Source organism: Erpetoichthys calabaricus, chromosome 3 (assembly GCF_900747795.2).
Source record: "Erpetoichthys calabaricus chromosome 3, fErpCal1.3, whole genome shotgun sequence".
NCBI lineage: Eukaryota > Metazoa > Chordata > Cladistia > Polypteriformes > Polypteridae > Erpetoichthys > Erpetoichthys calabaricus.
This window is the reverse complement of record NC_041396.2, coordinates 96,641,972-96,651,058: the sequence shown is the minus strand read 5'-3', so window position 1 is coordinate 96,651,058 and position 9,087 is coordinate 96,641,972.

Here is a 9,087-nt window from a genome sequence, read left to right as displayed (position 1 = left end):
AAAAAAAGAGAAATTATTACTCAGAGAAATAACTAAAAAGCGAAAAGAGATCAAATATATGGACATTGGTGATATGTCAGATGTATGTAAATATTGTAAGGCTTTGAAGTTTAAGTCAAAGAATTTCAAAAACGTGTTTTACCTCACATGCATTTATTGGTTACGTTGCAAAAAAAATGTATTAACTGATGATGATGTAGATCGCTTTGTCTGTGCTGAAATTCCAAACAGAGAAACCTATCCTGAATTATCTCTAACCTGCTCTGCATGTGTTTGACCCTTTTGTTTTGTAACCTCTTTATGACGTTTTAGTTTGTTTTCTACTCTGTCTTTTATCTCTGTCCTCGCTTTGTCCTGCTTTTTTTTCAATGACACCTGGTCCGTGGTGATTATTTTCCCTTTTTCGAGTATTAATTTCCGTTTGTTTGCTCTACTGCGATCTTTACTTTCTTTTTTTATACTTTCTAATTTTCCTACTTTCATATTCTTTAACATTCTCCACATTTGAATCGCGCATACATTTGTTTTTTTTTTTTGAGCCTTTCAAATTGCACTGCTTTCATAATCTGCTCTACATGTGTATAGCGCCAACATTTGTGAACGTCTTTATGAAGTTCTACTTTGTCTTTTAATTCTGAGCCCGATTGGACGTACTTTGTTTCAATTCCACTTGTTACGGGCTGATAATTACTTGCCTTTTTTTCAGAATTTGCACCTAGATTATTTTTTCTTTTTTCTTTCCAACGCTTTTGAGTCTCTTTTCTCCACGCTGCTTTCTTCTTCACTTATTCGTCGACGTTTCATTTATAACGTATTGTCCTTATACGCTTTATATGCGCTGAGACCCTGGATCTGTATGTGCTTAAATCCTTCACAAGACTGAATGTTTTGCTGCCCCGTTGTCTTATTTGATAGATTGTAAGTAGGACGTGTTTTACAAGAATCTCATGTTCTACATCATCGCGAGACGGTCCTGGGTCAATCTCTTGGCACAATGTCTCATGTTTACGGTCCTCACGAGACACACCATGGCAAGTCCCACGGGTCTTTTAAATGTCTTCCGAGAAGATCACGTATCGTAGCCTTGCTTTTGCTTTCCAGGATGGATTTTTTTTTTTATAATAGAGAGAAATGTTATTGAATGTTGTTTTGTTGTTGAAAAAATTAAAACATTTTTCAGTTATTTTTCCTTTGAATAGTGATAAAAGTGCTATATAAATGTAAAGAATTATTATTATTATTACTGTAATGCTAAGGAGACTACATCACTTGCTAGACTCATACACATCTACAATGTCCTTTCTAAAGGAATCTGAGAGCTGTTTCAATCTAGGCATGGTGGTAACACAAACATCAACAACAAAGAACAAACCAAACTATAAATCTGAGGTATAAATATGGCAGGTTCAGACAAGATCTTCTCTAATGGTGTTCTGACCATTTGCACCTGATCTGGTGCACCTGATTCTAATTTTAGGTCTTTGAGGGAGTGATAAATGTATTTACTTTTTCCATGGGCAAAATCTGCATGTGTTTATTTCAATTACATATTGACCTATAAAATACAAATATGGCATGATGTTTGTATATTACATCACTTTTATCTAAAGATATTGTTTAAATAAGGATCAAACATTGATATGTATGCATATGTTAAAAAAAGAAAAAGCATTTCAAGGGGTATACTTGCTTGTTCGCATGACTGTAACTGATTAAATTGTGGTGATGCAGCATGTAGAATTCCTGCTCAATACGATGCCCGTCTTTTGTTAGTTGGAAAAAGCTGGCAGTACTGTAAGGATTGTGTTTTTCAATTTCTCCAGTGACTTCAGTACCATCCAGCCATTACTGTTAAGGGGTAAACTCAGAGATATACAGGTGGATGAGCCTATAGTGTCTTGGCTAATGAACTATCTGTCAGGCAGACCACAGTTTGTTAGACTCAAGGACTGTGTTTCTGATACGGATGTGGGCAACACTGGAGCACCACAAGCAATAGTCCTATCTTATTTTCTCTCCAATTTGTGCACCTCAGACTATAAATTTAACACCGTGTCATGTCACTTGCAGAAGTTCTCAGATGATTCTGCACTTATGAGGTATATTGATAAGGGAATGAGACAGAGCATAGGAGTCAGGTGGAAAGTTGTGTCTTGGTGCAGAAAGAATTGTCTGCATTTTAACATCAATTAAACCAAGGAACTGGTTATTGACTTTTGCCACACAAAAGAGCCTCTATGTCCGGTCACTATTCAAGGAGTGGATGTAGAGGTGGTCCACATCAATGACTGGTTGGACTGGTCCTCATAACACAAAGGAGCTATATAAGAAAGGGCAAAGCAAGCTCTTTTTTATTAGCAGACTGTATTTCATTAATGTGGGTTATGATATCTTTCACATCTCCTACAATTTTGTGATGGCCTGTATACTTTTCTACACTGTGGTGTGCTGGGTTAGTAACATCACTTCAATAGAGGCCCATCAAATGAAATCAACAAGCTAATTAAAAGGGCAAGCTGAGTTATAGGACACATTGTAGACCTCCATGGAGGTCATAGTGAAAGAAAAAATGAAAACAAAACTGAGTGTCATTATGAGTAATGTTGCATACCCCCTCTCTGACACACTAACACTGAGGACTTTAAGCTTCTGTAAAAAGGCAAATTTCCCCCTGGGGACAAATAAGGATCTATCTATCTATCTATCTATCTATCTATCTATCTATCTATCTATCTATCTATCTATCTATCTATCTATCTATCTATCTATCTATCTATCTATCTATCTATCTATCTATCTATCTATCTATCTATCTATCTATCTATCTATCAGATAGATAAATGTTCTTGCAGCCAGAACAGTACAGGAGGTGTTAAAACAAAATGGTTAGTTGCTACTACACATTGTAGCTGTTGCATCTCAGCTTAGAGTCACATTATGACCCACCCAGTCACTATAGATAAGAGTTTTTGGCTTCCCATTTTAGTTCTAATATATTAGAGAAGTTTCTATTGTAAATAACTGCATTGAATTTATTACAGATTTTTCAAGTTTTCAAAAGCAGGGAAAAAAAGATACTCTAATTTTACTTGTGTTATTACAAGCTTGTAAAGTATGTATTTTTGTATGAAGTCTTGACTTTAAATTTGTAAACAATTTCTCTTTACATAATGCTGGCATTACCTGCAATAAAGTGGTCTCACATGGCACCTGCGCTCAATGCATAGCACATCTGTAATTACTGTTAAACATTCAATGAATTATTTAGGCATATATATTAAGCTTAGGCATATACATTATTTAAGCTTGCTGCATACATCAAATGACCAGAGTCTTTAGAACATACTATACAGTCTGCTCTGGCACTTCTTGCCCTGCACCACTGTATGGTCAGACCAGTCCAGTTTGTTGTTTATGTGACTCCTCAGGTACTTGTAGCTTTGCATCACTTTCATGTCCTCTTCCTGATGGTGACATGCCTGAGGTCCACTACCAGCTCTTTTGTCTTGCTGATGTTGAGGTGCAGGTGGTTCTCCCTGCACCACAAGATGAAGTCCTCCATAACCTTACATTCCTGTACAACAATTATTCTCCACTATTAATAAAGCCTTTGATGGAAGAGTCATCTATATATATAAAGGAGAGTTGGGATCCGAAAGACTGTGTTTGTGTGTTTGTGGAGGGATGGAGAGTTAAGGCGGGTGTTGGAGTCACGTGATCATCTCCCCTCCCATTCACCTCATTTCATTCACTTCATTTTGCTCCGAGCTGAGCTCCGCAGCTGGCGTGATCTTGCCGTTCTTTTCCCTTAGTGTTTAGTCCTTTATCCTTTACTGATTTACTGTTTAGTAGACGCGCTACTTACTGAATAGTGTTTTTTCCTTTAGTGTTTCTACTTAGTGTTTCTTAGTGTTTAGTAGACGCGGTGTGCGAAAGGAGAGTTGGGATCCGAGAGACTGTGTTTGTGGAGGGATGGAGAGTTAAGTGGGGGTGGGGGAGTCACGTGATCATCTCCCCTCCTATTCACCTCATTTCATTCACTTCATTTCGCTCCGAGCTGAGCTGAACTCTGCTGAGTTCCGCAGCTGACGCGGTCTTGCCGTTCTTGATTTGCTTTTCACATGGCCAACTATATGTTGCATGCTCAAGAGTAAGCTCAGCGCACAGCTTGGTCATATTACAACGGGAGGGGCGAACTGACAACATGGTATACAAAGAGATCCTTAACAAATAATTATTGGTATATTTTCCCTCAGTTTATTATTTAAAATTTTAAAGCCGAACTTCGCCGCTGCGAAGCGCGTGTATTTTGCTAGTCTGAAAATATATGTAGATGACAAGCATTGGTATTGTATTGGAAGTCTGCTGTTTAAAGGGTAAACAGCAGGGTAGACAGGACAGTTCCCTGAGGTGCTCCAGTATTACACCCCACCATTTCTGACACACATTCCCTGAGCCTCACAACCCTCTGTCTGTTAATATTCCAGGAGATTGTGGGGGCATCAAGATGCATAGCCTTAAATTTTCCCCAGTCGATGAGGCAGAATGGTGTTAACAGCACTGAAATAAAACAAAAAACATTATCCTGACTGTGGTGCTGGGTCTGTCCAAGTGGGAGTAGAATCTGTGGAGCACCTATCTGTGTCTGATAGGCAAACTGCAGAGGATCCAGACGTTCTGAAACCATGGGTCAGAACTGTACCAGGACCAGCTTCTCAAAGATCATTATGACGTATGAAGTACATTCAACTGGTTAGAATGCCTTGGGATTACTGGAATGCCCTTTCTTTGGCATTGGGACTACACAAGATGTTTTCTACAGCTGGGGAACCTTCTACAAACTCAGGTAAAGTGAGAACAGGTGGCGAAGGACCCCACAGAGCTGGTTCACACATGTTTTCAGCAGCCTGTGGCTGATTCGTTCTGGCCCTGCTGACTTGTTCATGCAGTGTTTTCCCAGCTCTCTCCTCACTTGATCATCAGAGACAGATAGTCCAGGAAGTAGAAGGGGACAGAGACCACAGGTATGATGTCATTGTAGGGGAAGGTCACACAGGGCACAGATGGCAGTTGGGATTCTGGAACCTGCTCAACTTGCACAGTGAAGCTAGCAGTGTTGGGGAAAGTCTATACTGACATGAATGAATCAAACCTGTTGAAGAAATGGTTCAGTTCATTTGCTTTGCTCTTATTCCCTTAATCTGCATGTTTTACAGCCTGCTTTGAACTAGTGTGGTACTGAGGTGTCACTCATTGCACTCGGATCCAAATCCAGGTGGTTTGTCATGTGGTGGGTGCAGCAAAGCACTATCAGTGCATTCTCCCAACCCTGTAGCCAGTGATAATCCTCATCCCAGTCCACATTTCCTTCACACTGTTCTTCTGCAACGTGTATTCAAGCTTGTCTCTGTATTAGGCTTCCCCCTCACTGAGCTGTTTCCTTAGTTCTGACTGCACTTGACAGGTTCTCTTACCATTGGTGTTAAACCAAGAAATGTAATTGTTCACCACAAGCCATACTGTACTTACTCCTTATTGGCACTCCTCCAGAGTTAGTTCCCTCCTCTTGCCCAGTGCTGACAGGTAACGGATCCCCATGACCTTTAGTTATGTAAGTAAGTTAAACAATGGATTGATCTACAGTGGATTCTGTATGTATTCAGCCACCTTCACTTTCTGAACTTTACCAGTAACCGCGCAATTCTTGAAAGAATCGCAAATCCAAGAATGGCAATCACTTTCTGTTCCCTCCGATATTTGGAGGGATGCAATATCATGGAGGGTGGGTGCGTCCTGGGACATTTTTCATTAAATTAAATAAACATATTTGTACTAAAGCTGTTTCTTTTGGAGCTGTGATGCATCTGGTTCTGGTGTTTCAGAAGCGTGTTGTAGGCGCCTTCGTTTATTGTTTTTATCCATGCAGTCTGTTTTTTGTGTTTCTATGGCTGTGTCGTCAGGTAGAAGTTGTTTGCTGACGACGGCAGATTCGCGTGCTGAAGTGACCATGGCGGCAGATCCAGGCATGGAGGGCTACATTACTAAACGAAGGTGGTATATGCGGTGGTGTGGGCGGTCACGTTCAGGCGGCTGTACAACCTGGCGTGCACGCTTTACCTCAGGTTTAGTTCACAGGTCGTAGCCATACGGGCTCGTTTTTGCATTTCTAATCGGTGAGCTGTTTCTTTTTGGAGCCGTGACTCCTTTGCCTGTGCTGTGTCAGAAGCGCGTTGTGGGCACCTTCGTTCAAGAAGCGCGTTGTAGGAGCCTCCGTGTATTGTCTTTATCCATGCAGTCTCGTCTTTGTTGTTCTGTAGTTGTATCGTTAGGTAGAAGTCGTTTACTGTTAGGAATCATAATCCAACTTGCTTTTAATACTGAATTACCGTTATGTGATTCAAATATGCCACACTAACTGCTGGCACAGTGGATTAGAGCAAGTTTAGTTTACAGGTTGTGTTGTTTGGGCGCCACGTACTGACTCTGGGAAGTACGGGCTCGGTTTTGTATTACTAATCGTTGAGCTCTTTCCATTTGGAACCGTGACTCCTTTGCCTCTGCTGTGTCAGAAGCGCGTTGTCGGCGCCTTCGTTTATTGTGTTTATCCATACGGGCTCATTTTGTAATTCCGTTAGTTGAGCTCTTTCTTTTTGGAGCCATGACTTCTTTGCATCTGGTGTTCCTGAAGCGCGTTGTAGGAGCCTCCGTGTATTGTCTTTATCCATGCGGTCTCGTCTTTGTTGTTCTGTAGTTGTATCGTTAGGTAGAAGTCGTTTACTGTTAGGAATCATAATCCAACTTACTTTTAATACTGAATTACCATTATGTGATTCAAATATGCCACACTAACTGCTGGCACAGTGGATTAGAGCAAGTTTAGTTTACAGGTTGTGTTGTTTGGGCGCCACCTACTGACTCTGGGAAGCCGCTGGGTTTGACTCTGGGGCACTGAGGCGCCGTGCGCATGCACTTCGGTGCGTCAGCCGTCCGTGCATAAATTAAACTGTTGTTTAGTAATATAGATTGTGTTGTAGATTTAATTTTAAATGGATAAATTTTCCATTTTTGTCTATCAATCTGCCCTTAATAACCCAAAATGATAAAGTGAAAATGTTTTCAGGAGGCATTTCAAATGTATTAAAAAATCAAAAACTAAAATTTCTCATTCATAATAGTATTTAGACCCTTTAATTTGGCACTCCAGATTGCATCAGGCGCATCCTATTTGCTTTAATTATCCTTGAGATGTATCTAGAACTTGACTGGAGTCTAGCTGTGACAAACTGAATCAAATGGACTTCATTTAGAAATGCACACTCCTATGAATAGAGGCCCTGCAATTCACACTGCATGTCAGGACAAAAAACAAGCCATAAAATCCAAAGAACTCCCTGTAGACCTCCACAATCAAATTGTGCTGAGGCATTGATCAAGTTGAAGTTAGAAAGCAGTTTAAACGACACTAAGAAAATGAAGAATAACTTCTCTGCTCTGATGAAACAAAAACTGAACTCTCTGTGCAGAACTTCAGGCACTATGTCTGGCAAAAACCAGGCACTATTCATCACCTGCCTTAAGGTGAAGCATGGTGGTTGCAGCATGCTATGGGGCTGCTTCTCAGTGACAGTGACAAGGAGACTGGTGAGAATTAAGGGGAGGATGAATGCAGACAAATGCAGAGGGGTCCTTTAGGAAAACCTACTCCAGAGTTCATGCTGCCTTAGACTGGGGTGATGTTTTACTTTTCAGCACACCAATGACCTGAAACATAGACCCACAACAACACTGAAGTGGCTTCTAGACAAGTCTCTGACTGTCCTTGACTGGCCCAGCTAAAGGCAAGACTTAAACCCCCATAGAACATCTGTGGAGACCTGAACATAGCAATTTAAAGATGCTCCCTATCCAGTCTCATGTAGTTTAAAAGGATTTGCCAAGAATAATGGGATAAACTGCCCAAATCCAGGTGTGTAAACCATGTAGAGACTTACCCCAAGAAGATCTGAAGCTGTAATGCTTTCGAAGGGTCTTCTACAAATTACTGAATTAAAGATTAGAATTCTTACATGAATGAGAGGTTTCAGTTTTTGATTTTTAATAAATTTGCAGACCTTTCTGAAAACATGTTTTCAATTTGTCATTTTAGGTTATTGAGAATAGATTTGCAGGAGGGCAAAAATTAAATCTAAAACACTAAGTGTATAGAAAATGAACAGGTCTGAATTCTTTCTAAATCCACTGTATTTTACATTATCATAGACAATTTTTAAACCTCCAATAATAATAGTCATTATCGGGAATATAATAATTTAAATCCTTCCTTTGTCTCATGTGCCTAGTAAATTGCAGTATACCACATTATAGTTTGTATAAAGTGTAATGTAGCATCTGATCAAGAAATGAAACATGCATGCAATCTCAAACAGTTAAATCAATTCAGAGCTGTTAAGTGTTGGCACCTCATGTACGTCAGGCCATTGCAAGGCACTAAAAGAAATGTATGCTTTGAAATCAAGTCTTAGCCCCCCTGATCTAATAAATAATAACTTAACTGTTAACATATGCAAAACTTTTCCACCATAGAAGATGAATCTCTTATACATCTGTTTTTAATCTGTACTATCTATTGATATTTTCATAAGATCAAACCTCATTTTGTGAATACTTTTTTTTGTGTCACAAGTATAGGGAAAATACATAAAAGACAAAAACACAAATAATGTCAGTCAATCATTGTCCAACCCGCTATATATGAGCACAGGGTCACGGGGTCTGCTGGAGCCAATCCCAGCCAACACAGGGCGCAAAGCAGGAACAAATCCCGGTGTTCTGACGATTTGTCCTACTTTGTCGAAGTATCCTACCGTAGTTTATTTCGACAGATATATCTATCGATTGGTGCTACCTTATCGAAACATCCTACCTTTATAATGCATATGGGTAGATCATCTCGATGGGGTAAATAACACTAACTAAACATCCTACCTTTATTATACACATGGGTAGATCATCTCAATGGGGTAAATAACACTAACTAAACATCCTACCTTTATTATACACATGGGTAGATCATCTCAATGGGGTAAA